Source organism: Artibeus jamaicensis, unplaced genomic scaffold (genome assembly GCF_021234435.1).
Source record: "Artibeus jamaicensis isolate MK-2021 breed Jamaican fruit bat unplaced genomic scaffold, CSHL_Jam_final scaffold_474, whole genome shotgun sequence".
Lineage (NCBI taxonomy): Eukaryota > Metazoa > Chordata > Mammalia > Chiroptera > Phyllostomidae > Artibeus > Artibeus jamaicensis.
The window spans coordinates 18874-36418 of NW_026522046.1; positions in this window are offsets into that span (position 1 = coordinate 18874).

Genomic DNA, 17545 nt, shown 5'->3' on the forward strand with positions numbered 1-17545 from the left:
TTTAATAAAACCCAGCCTGTCAATTTTTTCCTTCATGGATTGCATCTTTGGTGTCATATCTAAAAAGTCATCAGTCATCATCAAACTCAAGGTCATCTAGGTTTTCTCCTGTGTTATTTTTTAGGAGTTTTATAGTTTTACTTTTCACATTTAGGCCTCCGATCCATTTTGAGGTAATTCTTGTGAAGGCTGTAAGTTCTGGGTCTAGATTCTTTTTTTCTCTTCTGCATGAAAATGTCCAGTTGCCCCAGCACCATTTGATGAAGAGACACCCCTTGTTCTACTGTATTGCCTTGCTCCTGTGTTAAAGACTGGTTGATGATATTTAGGTGGGTCTATTTCTGGTCTCTACAGCACCAAGAGTGCTATAAAGACACAAATAATGGGCCCTAATGCAAAGTTTGGGCTGTGGGTGGTGATGATGTGTCAACATAGGTTCCTAGACCACAGAACATGTACCATCTGGTGGGAGATGCTGATAGTGGAGGAGGCTGTGCGTGTGTGGGCCCAGGGGATACAGAAAATGTCTTTGTACCTTACACTCAATTTTGCTGTGAACCTACCTAAAACTGCTCTAAAAAATAAAGTCTATTTAAGAAAATAAAAACAAAAACATGACTGACCACGAGAGAACAAAAGATATATCGGTAACTAATATAAGTTTGCACATTTGTATTTGAGTAATTTCAGATTATTAACCTGACAAAATACACAAACAACTGAAAACCATCACAACCTTGCAGCTGTGAGCAAGGCAGCCACTTGGCTCACTTGGACACATACCACCCTGTGTCACACGGGTGAGCCTCCTTCACTGACAGGCTAGTGCCTGTAATGTGCACTCAGTCAATTCAATACTGGGCTGCATAGCATGAAATCTACCCATTTTAAGCATAGAGCTAAATAAACTTTAGTAAATTGCAGAGTTGTATAATCATCACCACAATGCAGTTCTAGAACATTCCATAACCCTAAGGGTAGGCCTGTGTCCATTTGTAGTTGATCCTGTCGCCAACCCTTGCCACAGTCATCATCATTCTCCTGTCTCCAGGTTTGCCTTCTCTGAACATTTCCCACTAACGGCACCGTGATGCAGTTATATGATGCGTGGCCTTTGGGATCTGGCTTCTTTCACTCAGCACAGTGTTTGTGAAGTTTACCCACATGGCAGCTGTATGCCGTTGCATGAATGTTTATTCATACGACAAATACTGTTTACACACTGTCCACCAGTCAGTGGACATTTGGATTATTTCCTTATTTTTTCCCTTTAAACAAAGGCTGCTGAGAATGCTTCAAGCATCAAGTCTTTGTGTGGACATGTTGCCCTTTCTCTTTGGTAGATGCCTAGGAGAGGAATTGCTGGGTCACATGGGACATTTATGTTTAATTTTTAAGAACGTGAGAACTGTGGTTTCATCATTTTACATTCCTATCAATGGTGTATGAGAATCCTATTTCTGTACGTCCTTGGTTACCTTTGCTTAACAGCACATTATAGTTTTGAAATCAGGAAATACAAGCCTCCCACTTCATTTTCTGTCTAGGTTATAACTGTTCTATTGGTGACATGGTAGCTCACTGGGTTTAATTTGCATTTCTGTAATGACTGTTAAGCATATTATCATGTGCTTATTGGTCATATGTCTATTTTGGTGAAATGTCTGTTCGAATCTGTTGCCCATTTTTTAAATATTTCACTTGTCTATGAGTTTTAGGAGTTTGTTTTATGTCTGGTTAGAAAGACTTTATCAGATAGATGATTTGCCAATATCTTTTCCTGGTCTGTGGTTTGTCTTTCACTTTCTTAATGGTGTCTTCTAATGCACAAAAGTTTTAAATTTTGTTGGAGTGTAATTTATCAGTATTTCCTTTATGTATTGTACCTTTGATGTCATACCTAAGAACCCTTTGCCTAATCTAATATTATATTTACTTCCGTGCCTTTTAAATAAATGTTTTATAGTCTTTGTTCTAATCTTAGGTATATGATTTACTTTGAGTTGATTTATGTATATGAAGTTAGGTAGAAGTTTAATCTTTTTACAGGTGGATGTTCCTTTTGCCCGGCATCATTTGTTGAAAAGACTGTCCTTTCCCCAGAGTTGCCTTGGTTCCCTTTGTTGAAAAATCAAGTGACCACACATATAAGGGTTCGTTTTCTGGACTTTCAAGTCTGTTTAACTGATTATTTTATGTATCTACCTCCATATGTACGTTATATCTTTATGCTAGTACCACATTGTCTTGGTTATAATAGTAAGTGTTGAAATTGGGAAGTCTGAGTCTTCCAACTTCATTATTCTACCCCAAGATTGTTTTGGGTATGTGGTGGGTCCTTTATTTGTATTTTAGAATCATGTTGGTAATTTTAGCAACTGAAACAAAAGAGCACCAGCCTGAGAACCAAAAGGTCACAGGTTCAATTCCCAGTCTAGGACACGTGCCTGGCTTGTGGGCCAGGTCCCCAGTTGGGGGTGTTGGGGAGGCAACTGAATCTCTCTTGCATTGATGTTTCTCTCTCTACCTTTCTCCCTCCTTTCCTTTTTCTCCAAAAGTAAATAAATAAAAAAGAAACAAACAAACAAAAAACAGCTGAACAGCCCCAAACAACCAAATCCTGCTGAGATGTTACACTGAATCTTTAGACCAATTTGTGGAGAATTTCCATTTTAACAATATTGAATCTTCTTATCAGGGAATATCAATTTTCTGACATGCTTTTAAGAACATGTATGATCTTACTAAATATTTTCAAACCATTCTATCATGGCAATGGTTTTCAGATAATTAACCTTCTACTTCATGACTGAAGGAAACTTTAGGATAAAGATATACAAAAAAACTATTCAACCTTGGCTGGTATACCCCAGTGAATTGAACACCGGCCTGTGAACTAAAGGGTCACCGGTTTGATTCCCAGTCAGAGCACATGCCTAGGTTGCAGGCCAGGTCCCCAGTAGGGGGCACTTGAGAGGCAATTACACATTGATGTTTCTCTCTTTCTCCCTTCCTTCCCTTCTGTCTAAAAATAAAGAACTAAAATGTTAAAAAAAAAACTATTTGTATCAAATTTTAAAAAAAAGAACTCTGAAACAATCACAAAGTTAAAGGAAATTTCCAAGAAGTCATATAACTTTCTCTCTTGAATCACTTGAGGGTGAGTCACTGACTTTATGTCCCAACAATCTCAAATACTTTAGTCCCTAAAGTTTGCTGGTATTTTGTTGGGAACCGCTCTCCTGGTTTAAGGAATTGTAACTGCCTCCTATGGCTAAGACTGAGTGAGTGACCTCCGGAATGTGAGCCACAGGAGACAAAGATTGTCTCTAGTAGCAAATGCTGCCTCAGTTTCCTCCCCCTGCCCCCAAAGCATGATCGATGTTGATGATGGGTAGGACTTCTCACACGGAGAGAGGTAACCTAAGCCAGACATGATCACTTGAGAGGCCATCATGGAAGGACTCAGGGGGCTGCAACAAAGAGGGAGCAATGGATTCTCCCCCGCCCCGCCCCCCCGCCCCGGGCTATTGTGACATAGCCCTAGTCCCTATTTCAACCTGGGAGAAGCACTGCCTGGCTCTAATCCACTTAAGCCTAAAAGCCTATGATAGGGAAGGCGGTGCAGCTCCTTGCCTTGCTAGAGCGATATCTGGGTGTTAGGCCTAAGAAAGAATATGTAAAAATCCTGTGAAACCTGCTTTGTTTAGAATGCTCTCATTTAAATGATAAGGGTCCAAGCAAGAAGTTTGTTCCTCAAAGTTTTGTGGCTTGTTAGCTATCTGACCCTGACTGAGAATAGCCCTCATAGTTCTTTGAATGCTATCTATTGTTTGATCCTTACCTTTATTCTTATGCAAATGAGTCCAATAAAAGCCCCTTGAGGAAGGGGCTCTTGGCCCTTCCCCTTTGAGGGATCGGCCACCTTTCCTCCCCAAGCAGATCCTGTCTTGGTAGTTTCACTTTCATCCGTGGTGGACAGGGGGACTTTGTAGGCAAAATTGCCCCCACAGTATTTCCAACAAACAAGTATATTTTCCTCCACAAGCCAATTAAGGGCTCAAAATCAGGACACTAATTGATACATTTCTTCCATTAACTCTTTTCAAGTTCCATCAGACCCTGCTTAGGTTCTGCCAGTTGTCCCAGTGATATCTGACTGTGAAGGGTCCAGTTCAGAGTCTCACCCTGCATTTAAGCTGTCGACTCTGTCCAGATGGAGCCTTCAGAGCTTCCCTGACCCTATGACAATGGCATTCATGAAGATGACAGGCCACTGTGCTATTTTGTGTCCCTCAGTTTGAGTGTCCAATGTCCCCATGATTAGACTGAGGTGAAGCAGCTTTGACGCAGTGTCCCTCACTGCACCCCTCCCAGTGACACTCAAGGGCCCCTTGTCTCACTGTTGATGAGCTTCACTTTGGTCTCTTGGTTCAGGCTTCTCCACTGTGAAGGTTCTCTCCTCTCCTTTATAATGAGCAACTATTTGGTGGATGGCTACCATGTAAATCCTTGTTACTCACTGGGCTTTCAATTTGTCATCTACTTATATGTGAATGGTTGGATAATTTCTCATTTCATAAAGTGTTATAATCTATTATAACCTTTATTTGGATGCTCTGGAAGTTTGGCCAGTGGGAGTCCCTGTAAGCTGGCTTATTGGTCCTTTTGGCATGCCCTTCCTCATTCTGTGGGCACTGCCTTGTTTCTCACACATTCAGGGTCATCTCGTACATTTCCTATCCCAGCCCGAAATCAGCCTCTTCTTAATGTAGCCCTGGCTTGTTTGAGAGGAAAACACTAATTACAACAATTATGGATGGTGGGCATTCTCACTGCTATTGGGTAGCTACTCTCAGATTCAGTTTCAGTTTTTAAAGCAAGTCTATTGGGATCTGTTTCTACAAAGGATTTCAGAATGAAGACGTTCACAGCTATTAGGCATTTATGTTTAACATTGCAGGGTCAATCAAGAACACTGATTTCTAGACTTCTGAATGAATCTTCAGGAAAGACGTTCATTAAGTAAAGTTTGGTTGCAACCTTCTCTGCAGTTTCTTTGAAGACCCCAACCCATCCCTCTCCTGCTATAGGTGATGCACATCAAAAACTCACTTTCCCTTCAACAGCACCTTCTCTGTTGCCTGAGTGGGGCTTAGGCTTGATGACTCTGCAGAACCAGGAAGCCCTTTATTCAGACGCTTCAGCTTGTCCTTAGCACAGACAGCTGTCCTAAAAGGTCAGTAGTTTGGGACAGGCTTCCTACTCAGTTGGCCAAATATGGCTAAGGTCACTTTGGCCCTATTGTTGGGATGGTATATTCTGAACTATTTCCCAAGAAAAAGCTACCCACGATGCTGTTGCATTTTAGATGGAGGCACAAATCATTAAAATACACTCTAGGGTTCAATTCTATGTGCTCTCTCAAAATGTTTTATTGTACTAATTAGAATGTCAGTGTTTTTCAAAAATACAAGAATTGTATTTTAATCCAATCTAATACTATTAAATATTATGAAGGCATTGAGATCATTGTTTTAGAAGAATGTTTAAAAACATGAGAAAAATGTCTACTATAGACTATGAGGAAAAAATGAAAATTATGACCAGTTTCATACTGTAACACCTCAGTTTATAAATATATTGATGTACACTTATAAAATTATATATGTAACTTAAAGGTTTATGGGTGAAATGATGAGTTGTTGAGGTGTTTGCTTTAAAATGTCTCATATAAAAAGGGTTGGGAAAACTGGGAAGAAGGATGAAACAAAATCGGTGACACGCTGATCCATGTGAAACTGGGTGGTAGGTGCTGGTGTTTATTGGAGCATCTTTGTGCACACTTACATATGTGGTATTTCCAGAAGGTATCCAGCCATGTAATATGAAAAGTAGAACTTTTATTTGAGGAAGACACAAGGTACAAGAAACATTGTACATAGTACAATGACTCCTCAGTCTCTTTCAAAGTAGGCACCTTGGGACCTCACACAGTTCTCTCAATTGCCATCAGCTGCCCTGTAGTATTTTCCTGAGTCTCACTGATGGTATGAAATTTCTTCTCTTTCAAAGGTGATTTTATTTTTTGAAAAAGCCAGAAGTCAGAGGGTGTTAAATCTGATGTTTTTGGATGTTTTGCCAAAAAACTGCACAAGACGTGATGTGTGAATGGGCAGGTGGTTGTGATGAAGCTTTCTATTACCAGTTGCCCACAGATGTGGCCTCCCGAATAATTCAAATGGTTTTTGCAGAGAAATGTTCAAGCTTAATGCAAAATCTGATGCAGATTTGATGCTGTGCTTGCTCAATCATTTTGAATACGATAGCCATACAGTACACATGCTCACTCAATGGAGTCTACCACCGCCATTGACTAGTACAGTGAAGTCGTCATTGTCTCTGCATGTCCACTCCTATGCTGTGAGTTACATCAATGTCATGCAAAGTATTCTTGTTATAATAGCAATGTCTGTACTTTTTCTGGACAGACCTTGGTATGTTAATAATAAGAAATATTATGCTGTATTAGAAAACAAACTCTGAAAGGCTATATGCCAAATGCTAAGAGTGAATATTTCTTGGTATCACAAGGTGGTATGATTATTGATGATTTTATTTTCTTCTTTATACTTTGTATTTTCTAAAGTTTTTACAATGAATATAATATATATCCTGAAAAGATGACAATATGTCTCCATGTTCACTCTCTCTATAAATACCTGTTAGAAGCTGGGCTTGGAGGGCTGATGGCTGAGGAGCATTGGACCCTGGACGGGAGGCCAGCTGCCTCCCTACCTCAGTAGCAGTCCTCCCCGCCCCCCACACCCACACCTGCATCAGGGAGAAGCTTGAAGGAGGAGAGTGCCTGCATCAGCCACTGATTTAATGCAAATTCCAGGACAGGGGTAACTCTTAGGATTTCAGAGTAAAAGAACACAGCCGCCATCTTTGTGTGTTTCAGTAAACTTCATGGAGACTAATTTTGTAAGACACCCCAGAATGCAGAACCCATTCCACTCTGAGAGCCTGGCTGAAAAATGCGGCAGAAGAAGGATCAAAACAGGGATCAATCGTAAGAAATCATGTATGATTTATTTATTATGTTAAAGGTATTAAAGGGAAACTCACCTGCAGAGGCACCACAGAACAAACCCAAGTCCACAGTAAGGGTCCAAGCAGATGGTCACTTCTCTAGAGGGGTAGAGCTCACACTGTAGCTTAATGGATCGGCAGAAGGCACTGGTGGCTGCGTGACACATCTGCAAGACAGCAGGGCCCACTGAGTGCATGGAGCCCAACACCAGTGTCCAGAAGTGATTTAGGGCAGGGGACAATTGTGGTAAAACTTTTGTCATTCATAAGGCATTTTTACAGTATTTTAAAATACTCTACACTGACCGAAGTGAGACTGATGCTGGGATTGGAGTGGCTTGTTCCTGTCTTCATGGAACAAGCTACTCCAAGTGGTGGACTCAGTGGTGGGCTGAGAGTGGGTTTGGCTGCCATCCCAGGATATAGCTGCCATATCCCACTGTGCAGGTCTGTGATTCCAGCTCAGATGTGTGATCTTCAGCAAACTCTGTACCTTCTCTGAGCCTCCCTGACTTGGAGCTTGTTCAACCCTCATGCTCTGCTGGTCCCTGTTGCCCAATAGTGCTGCATTGGGCTTGGAGATGGGACATGAATAAAGTGTAGGAGAGAGTAGGTTGCTCTATTCTCATTAGTATTCCCATTTTAAATAAGAAATCCACACACAGACACACGACTTTCTGTTCCCCTCAACCTAATAACTCTAGCAATGGAAGGACCAATGTCTTGCATTTGAATAGCTGGTTAGTCCACCAAGGACTTCCTCTGTGGCCCCACTGCAGGCCTGTGAAGTGGGCAGGGAGATGTCACAGTCATGCCCCATCTCTGGGCAGAAAGAGAAACTAGGGGAAAAAAAAACCCATTTACTTTAGCAAGAGAAAAAAATACGTAGGAATAAATTTAACCAGGGAGGTAAATGACCTGTACTCAGAAAACTATAGAACACTGAAGAAAGAAATTAACAAAGATACAAATAAATGGAAGCATATACCATGTTCATGGATTGGAAGAATTGATGTCATTAAAATGTCCAAACTACCCAAAGTAATCTATAGATTCAGTATAATTCTTATTAAAATACCAAGACCATATTTCACAGATCTAGGACAAATATTTCAAAAATTTATATGAAACCAAAGAAGACACATGATGCCTCAGCAATCTTCATAAAGAAAAACAAAGTAGGAGGAATCACAATACTTGATATAAAACTATAATCTAAGGCCACTGTAATCAGAACAGTCTGGTACTGGAATAAGAACAGACGCATAGGACTGCTGGCCAAAATGGAGGCATAGGTGGAAATACTGTACCTTTCTCACACAGTCGAATTTAAGGAAAACAAAGATTTAGAAACAAAACCACAACCAGAACAGACAGAAGATTGGGCTGTACCCAAGTCCAACAACAATGAACCATTCATCCAGACCGGTAAGAGGGGCAGAGTTGGCAGCCGGCAGAGGGGTCCTGGCAGAAAAAGGTGGTTGTAGACAACCCGGGTGTGGGAAGGAAACCAGCAAACCCAGTGAGACGCACAAGGTGGTTGGCTGACTGTGGACACACATTCGTGCACAGATACACCAGGCAAAAAATGGGCAGTGAGACAGACAGTTCAACCTAGGGCCTCAGTGATGAGAAAAGCACTGATTGGAAAAACTTTTGGGGGTTGATGTACCGGGAGAGACTCCCAGCCTCACAGGAGAGTTTGTTGGACAGACCCACAGGGTCCTAGAATGTACACAAGCCCACACACCTGGGAACAAGCACCAGAAAGGCCCAATTTTCTTGTGGGAAGTGGCAGTGACAGGAAATAAAGCCTAAAAGCACTGATTGAAAAGGTGCCGGTTTGTGGGAAGCAACAGAGGGGACTGAAATCTGAGAGAGAGCAAAAAAAGCACCATTGTTCCCTCTCTGACCCTGCCCCCACATACAGCATCACAACCCAGTTACTGGGTTGCCCTACCCTGGTGAACACCTAAGGCTCTGCCCCTTACTACCTAACAGGTGGGACAAGACAAAAAAAAAAGGTATAAACAGAAGAATAGATCAAAGCTCCAGAAATAATACAACTAAATTACCAAGAGATAGCTGCCCCATCAGATGCACAGTTCAAAACACTGGTAATCAGGATGCTCACAGAACTGGTTGATTTTGGCCACAAATTAGATGAAAAAATGAAGACTACAGTAAGTGAAATGAAGCAAAATGCACAGAGAACCAATAGTGATGGAAAGGAAACTGGGACTCAAATCAATGAAGTGGACCAGAAGGAAGAAAGAAACAACCAAACAGAAAACAATGAAGAAACAAGAATTCAAAAAAATGAGGAGAGGCTTAGGAACCTCCAGGACATCTTTAAACATTCCAACATCTGAATTATAGGGTTACCAAAAAGGGAAGAGAAAGAGCAACAAGTGAAAAGTTATTTGAACAAATAATAAAGGAGAACTCCAATCTGGCAAAGGAAATAGACTTCTAGGAAGTCCAGGAAGCTCAGAGAGTCCCAAGGAAGGTGGGCCCAAGTAGGAACACACCAAGGCACATCATAATTAATTAGCTAAGAGTAAAATAAAGGAGAGAATTCTAGAAGCAGCAAGAGATAAGGAGACAGTCACCTACAAAGGAGTGCCCATCAGACTGTCAGCTAATTTCTCAAAAGAGACAAGAAGGGGCTGGAAAGAAATATTCCAAGTCATTAAGACAAGGATCTACATCCAAGATTGCTCTATCCAGCAAAGCTTTCATTTAGAATGGAAGGGCAGATCAAGTGCTTCTCAGATAAGGTCAATTTCAAAGAGTTCATCATCACCAAGCTCTTACTATATGAAATGTTAAAGGGACTTATCTAAGAAAAAGAAGATAAAAAATATGAACAGTGAATGGACAGCAAACTTACAGTTATTAACAACCACACCTAAAATAAAAGCAAACTAAGCGGACAGCTAGATCAGGAGCAGAGCCACAGAAATGGAGATCACATGGAAGGTTAGCAACAGGAGAGTGGGAGGAGGAGGCGAGGAATAAGGTACAGAGAATAGGTAGTATAGCTGGTGGGGAGAAAATAGGAGGAGGGCAAGAATAGTGTGGGAAGTGTAGAAGTTAAAGAACTTATGACACATGGACATGAACTAAAGGGAGGGAATGTGGGGGGAGGGGTGTGCAGGGTGGAGAGAATGAAGAGGGGAAATGGGACAACTGTAATGGCATAATAAATATATTAAATAATAAATAATAAAATATATTTTAAAAAAAGAATATACACATAGATCAGTGGAACAAAATAGAGATCCCAGAAATAAACCAATGTCTTTATGGTTAATTAATATTTGAAAAGGGGGCATGAGCATACAATGGAGTAAAAATAGCCTCTTCAATAAATGGTGTTGGAAGTATGGGACCGTACATGGAAAAAAAAAGAAACTAGACCACCAAATTACATTGTACACCAGAATAAACTCAAAATGGATAAAATATTTAAATATAAGCCATGACATTATAAAAGGCTTAGAGAAAAAGAGGCAGTAAAATATCAGATATCCCACAGAACAATATTCTTGCCAATATATCTCCTAGGGCAAGGGGAATAAAAGAAAAAATAAACAAATGGGACCACATCAAACTAAAAAGCTTTTGCACAGTTAAAAAATACATTATCAAAATGAAAAGAGAACTGACTATATGGGAGAACATATGTGCCAATGACATATTGGACAAGGATTTGATGTCCACAGTATGTAAAGATGTCCACAATATGACTCAACACCAGAAAAACAAACAATCCAGTTAAAAAATGGACAAAGGATGTGAACAGACACTTCTCCCAGGTGACCATATGAATGGCCCATGTCTATATGAAAACATGCTCAACATCACTAGCCATCAGAGATTCAAATTAAAACCACAGTAAGATTTCCGGCCAAGATGATGGCATAGGTAGATACACTCTGCCTCCTTGCACAACCAAAAGAATGACAACAACCAATTTAAAAACAAAAAATAACCAGAACTGCCAGAAAATTGAACTGTATGGAAGTCTGACGACCAGGGAGTTAAAGAAGAAACATTCATCCAGACCTGTAGGAGGGGTGGAGACTGGCTGCTGGGGTGGAGAGGACTTGGGGCAAGGTGGCAGCTGGAGGACTAGGTAAAGCATTGGCTGACAGACCAGATGGTCCCACATTTGCATTCTGAAAAATTGGGAAGAAACAAATGGGGAATGAGACAGACCATACAACACAGGGTTCCAGTGCAGGAAAAGAAAGCCTTGAAACTTCTGACTGAAAGAACCTGTGGTATTTGAGGTAGGAGAATCTCCCAGCCTCATGGGAGAGTTCATTGGAGAGACCCACAGGGTCCTAGGATGTACACAAACCCGCCCAAGCAGGAATAAGCAACAGAAATGCACAATTTGCTTGTGGGTAGCAGCGGAAGTGACTGAAAGCCAACTGAGAGCTGAGCAAGTGGCATTGTTCCCTCTTGAACCCTTCCCTGACATACAGCGCCAAATTTGTTGGGACTCAGGTTTTCCCTCCCTAGCAAATATCTAAGGCTCTGCTCCTCACTACATAACAGACTCACTGAGACAAAAAAATATGGCCCAAATGAAAGAACAGATTAAAGCTCCAGGAAAAATACAGTTAAGTAATAAAGAGATACATAATCTATCAAATGCAGAATTCCAAACACTGGTAGTCAGGATGCTCACAGAAATGGTTGATCATGGTCACACGATCACATGATAAAATGTAATCCCAGAAATGGTTGATCACAGAAATGGATGGTCACAGAAATGGTTGATTACATGGTCACATGATAAAATAGAGGAAAAAAATGAAGGCTATGAAAAGTGAAATAAAGAAAAATGTTCAGGGGACCAACAGTGAATGGAAGGAAGCCTCAAATGAATGGTTTGGACCAGAATGAAGAAGTAAACATTCAAGTGGAACACAATGAAGGAACAAGTGTTCAACAAAATGAAGAGAGGCTTAGGAACGTTTAGGACAACTTCAAACATTCCAGCATCTGAATCTTAGGGAATCTTCAAATGTTCCAGCATCTTTCTGGGGAGGCCAGAAAAAGAAGAGGAAGAGCAAGGAATTGGAAACTTATTTGAACAAATAATGAAGAAACCTTCACAGAGCAATATTTTTCCCAATCTGGCAAAGGACATAGACTTCCAGGAAGCACAGAGAATCCAAAAGAAGTTGGACCCAAGGAAGCACACACCAAGGCACATCATTATTACATTACCCAAGATGAAAGATAAGGAGAGAATCTTAAAAGCAGTAAGACAGAAGGAGAGAGTTACCTACAAAGGAGTTCCCATTAGACTATCAGCTGATTTCACAAAAGAAACATTACAGGCAAGAAGGGGCTGGAAAGTAGTGTTCAAATTCATGAAGGCAAGGACCTACATCCAAGGTTATACTCTCCAGCAAAGCTATTTAGAATGGGAGGGCAGACAAAGTGCTTCCCAGATAAGGTCAAGTTGAAGGAGTTAATTGTGACGAAGCATTTATTATATGAAATATTAAAGGGACTTACCTAAGAAAAATAAGATAAAAAGTATGAACAGTAAAATGACAACAAACTCACAACTCTCAACAACCAAACCTAAAGCAAAAACAAAAACAAAAATGAGCTAAGCAAACAACTAGAACAGGAACAGATTCATAGAAATGGAGATCATGCGGAGGGTTATCAGTAGGGAGGGGGTGGGGGTAGAATGGGGCAAAAGGTACAGGGAATAAGGAGCATAAATGGTAGGTACAAAATAGATTGGGGAGGTCAAGAATAATATAGGAAATGGAGAAGCCAAAGAACTTATATGTATGACCCATAGATATGAACTAAGGTGGGGGAATGATAGTGAGAGGGTACAGAGTGGAGGGGAATAAAGGGGAGAAAAAATGGAACAGCTAACACAGCATAATCAATAAAATATATTAAAAATACAAAAAAAATGCTCTTTGGCTTTTAGAAAATTGCCAGTACAGAAAAAAGGCAATGACTTCAAGTGACCACAATTGATTGAAATGCCCTTTCATTTCTTAATTTGTTTGATGATTAGAACATAATGCCGAAAGCTTACCTTTGAGGACTTCCGCCAAGATGGAGGTATAGGTGGATGTGCCGTGCCTTCTCACACAACCAAGTTTAGGGACAACTAAATATTAGCATCAGAAAACACAACCAGAACACGGAAAATTGAACTTTTCGGAAGTCCGTTAACAACAAATTCTTCAGCCCGACTGGTAAGGGGCGAAACCGGCGTCTGGTGAGGGGTTGACTCGGTCGGACCAGGGCGCGGAATCCAGACGCGCGAATCCAGACGCACGGGTTCCAAACGCAGGATTGGACCTAGTGAGCGACCGGTCAACCCACCGGGTGAGCGACTGCAGAGGAGACAGTGGGGAGGCGGTGCTGCGTGTTGACTGCGGTTGCCTATTTGTGCGCGAGTGGACAGGCGAGGGAGTGGGCGGTTGGACCGGCCGTGGCGGTAGTGGGCGCCGCCATTTCCCCGCTCTGACCACGCCCCCACATACAGTGTCACAACCCAGCGACCTGGGAGTCCAAAGCGCCGCTTCTCACATTTAAAGGGCCAGAACAGACCAAAAATGTTGCAGGAAGACCTCAAAGCCCCAGAGATAAATCTAAGCGACGAAGAAATAGCAAAACTCTCAGACGCACAGTTTAAAACACTGGTCATCAGGATCCTCATAGATCTGGTTGATTATAGCCACAAATTAGAGAAACATATGAAGGCTAAACTAATGGAAATGAATGGAATTCCACGGGAAACCCATAGCGATGAAAAGGAAACTGGGACTCAAATCAATGGAGTGGACCAGAAGAAAGCAAATAATGGCCAAACAGAAAAGAGTCAAGGAGCAAGAATTCAAAGAAATGAGGAGAGTCTTAGGAACCTCCAGGACATCTTTAAACGCTCCAATATCCGAATTATAGGGGTACTAGAAGGGGGGAAAGGCACAGCCACCAGTGGAAAACTTATTTGAACAAATAATAAAAGAAAATTTCCCCAATCTGGCAAAGGAAATAGACTTCCAAGAAATCCAGGAAGCTCAGAGAGTACCAAAGAAGTTGGACCCAAGAAGGAACACACCAAGGCACATCATAATTACATTAGCCAAAATTAAAATGAAGGAGAGAATCCTAGAAGCAGCAAGAGCTAAGGGGACAATCACCTACAAAGGAGTCCCCATCAGACTGTCAGCAGATTTCTCAAAAGAGACCTTACAGGCAAGAAGGGGCTGGAAAGAAATATTCCAAGTCATGAAATCTAAAGACCTACAACCAAGATTGCTCTATCCAGCAAAACTTTCATTTAGAATGGAAGGACAGATAAGGTGCTTCTCAGATAAGATCAAATTCAAGGAGTTCATCATCACCAAGCCCTTATTATATGAAATGTTAAAGGGACTTATCTAAGAAAAAGAAGTTAAAGAAACATGAACAGTGAAAGAACAACAAGCTCACAGTTATTAACAACCACACCTAAAACGAAAGCAAACTAAAAGAACAGCTAGATCAGGAGTGGAAACATAGAAATGAAGATCTCAAGGAGGGTTAGCAACAGGGGAGTGGGAGGAGGAGATGGGGGGAGAAGGTACAGAAAATAAGTAGCATAGACAGTAGATAGAAAATAGATGGGGGGGGGCAAGAATAGCATGGGAAATATAGAACCTAAAGGACTTGAGACACATGGACATAAACTAAAGGGGGGTAATGGTGGGGATGGGGGGGCAGGGTGGAGGAGAATGAAGGGGGGAATAGAACAACTGTAACAGCATAATCAATTTAAAAAAAAAGAAATAATAGTAGGTGAGATACAATGAGGGATTCAAGTGAAAAGTTTTTAAATGTTTTCTTTAGTATAATTAACAAAATTTTGTAAAGGTCTCAAAAGTATAGACAGGGTATGCTGTCAGAGCTAAAATGTTATTTTATTTAAGCTGGCTCTAATGTTGGCATTCAGGCTAGTATGGGAGAAGCAAATTATTCCTTTATTCACATTCTCCAAAAGTGATACCTTTTAAACATTTAAAGACATTATGTTAATTTGTAAGGGTGAAGTCTGATGAAAATGTAGTAGAAGAAGCAATATGAAAGCAAGAGTTTTTCTGGCTGGTGTGTGATTGTAACATGAGTGGTTGGTTGCATAGTCTACATAGGAAAATGAAAAGGTTTCTATGAATCATCATTCCAGGAAGAGAGAAATGCATGTGTTCTCTTATTTCCTAAACTTTTCTAGTGGTATAATAATACTGTGGTGCCTCTCTCTGAATAGTTGACAATTGTGAGGAGTCTTGGCTATTAAAGTTGGAAGGTAGCTGCAAATGTGTTTTGAAGACTGAATTACACTGGGAGACAATAGGAGTGAGATGAACTTACATAACCATTTAGAGTTACAAACATTCCCACAGGACAAGGGAAGAATACTATACCATTATTTTGAGGAATTTAAAAATACTAGACAGATAGCAGATTTTAGGCTCAATGATCTTCCAAGTCTACCCTATAGAAGTAAATATGAAAAGTAATACAAATTCTACATACGCAGTGTCAGCATAATAAGAGTTAGTCAGACACAACATTGGGTTGTGTCAGACATACCACCAAAACCCCCACTTGGTGAAGTTGATTGTGTGTAATGGTGTCAAAACCCAGAGGAAATGGACCAAGGATGATACATGAAAATGTCAAATGGAATTGTCAGTCTGTAGCAAAAGCATTGACCAATTGGCTGGATAGCTAACAGAGCATACTCAAGGAGACCTTGGAAGAGAAACAACCTAGCTTTGAGCTCTTCCATACTATTATCATGATTTCTGAATTAAATATTTAAACGTATTATCAAGCTTAGATGAGTATGGTTTTCTTAACAAGAAGGCAATTACTTAGACTATTTTCAAGTGGTACCGATGGGGTCTATGCATGCCACCTGTAACTCTCTTACCAGGTGTTCCTTGGGAGGATCACCAGAACCTCACGTCATTGTCGAAGAAGGTCATGAGACTACCTAGAAGTTGAAAATATCTATACCTGCATATGCTGGACATTCCAAGTCTATACTTTTCAAACAAATATAACTCAACGATATTGATTTGTATTTTCAGAGTCTGGATGCTCTTTCTCTCATAAATAAATGTTCATATATTGACTGGTTTATGTCAAAGAAAAAGTTATAGTAATCACTAACCTTCAAATGGATGTTTACGGCAACTTTACTCATTCATAATCACTGAAATGTAGAAGCAACGGATATATGTGTTCTAATAGGTAACAGGTAAATAAACTGTGATACATCCAGACCATTATTCAGCACTCAAAAGCTATTGAGTCATAAAAAAACATGGAGGAAACCTAAATGCATGCAACTAGGTAAAGGAAGACAATCCAAAAAGACCACACATACTGCATGATGCCAACTACAAGGCCTTCCAAAAAAGGCAAAATGAAGACAGTAAAAGATAAGTGGTTGCCAAAAGTTTGGGAGTTGGTGGAGGGATGAATGGGTGGAGCAGTAAAATACTCTTAGTAATATCTCAGTGGGGGATACACGTCATTATGTATTTGCCCAAACCCATGGGATGTACAATATGAAAAGTGACCCATATGTAACCTGTAGACTTTGGGTGCTAATGTGTGTCAGTGTAGGTACATTGTTGATAACAAAGATGTCACTCTGGGGCGAATGCTGATGGAGTGGTTGTGCTTGTGTGGGGGTTGGGCACAGATGGATGCTCTGTCTTTTGTGCTCAATTTTGTTGTCTATCTAAAATTGCTTTAAAAATACATTTTATTTAAAAGGGGGACAAATTGAAAGTTTGTGTGACTCATGCGACTCCTGATAGATTGTAGAGAGAGGAGAGAAAAAGATGGATGGGGAAAGGTGAGTACTGTTTCTCACAGAGAAGAATTGGAAAACTTTTAGCACTTCTTGTTTTGCTTCTTTTTAATAGCAGTACTATTTGAATTAATTCTGAAATTGTGTTTAGTTATTTAAAGAAATTTTAACTATAGAATAAGCAAAAAGTGGAGAATATAGATGAAAAGAGCAGGAGCTTGAAATGTATCTTTAATTAGTCAAAATTTTATCACTGGTTTTGATTCATTATGGTGAACTGTATGTATATATTCCTTTTTTGCTTTGAAAGTGATTAATAAAATAAATGGAAAGAATGAGAAAGATTTCAGTATATATTTTAGCAGAAGAAATAAAGATGGAAGAATGTTGAGTGATTAGCAGCAGAGAAAGGTGAAAGATGAACTATGCCCAGAGTAGACTGAAGGCAGAAAGAATCAGTCTGGTCTCTTGAGTACTGAGGCTCTGGACTCAGAAAAGACCAATGAGCCAGGTAATGGTGGTAACATGGGGTAATGAAAACAGTTGGTTTAACTGAAAACCTTTCAAAAGTAAGATATTTTCCTT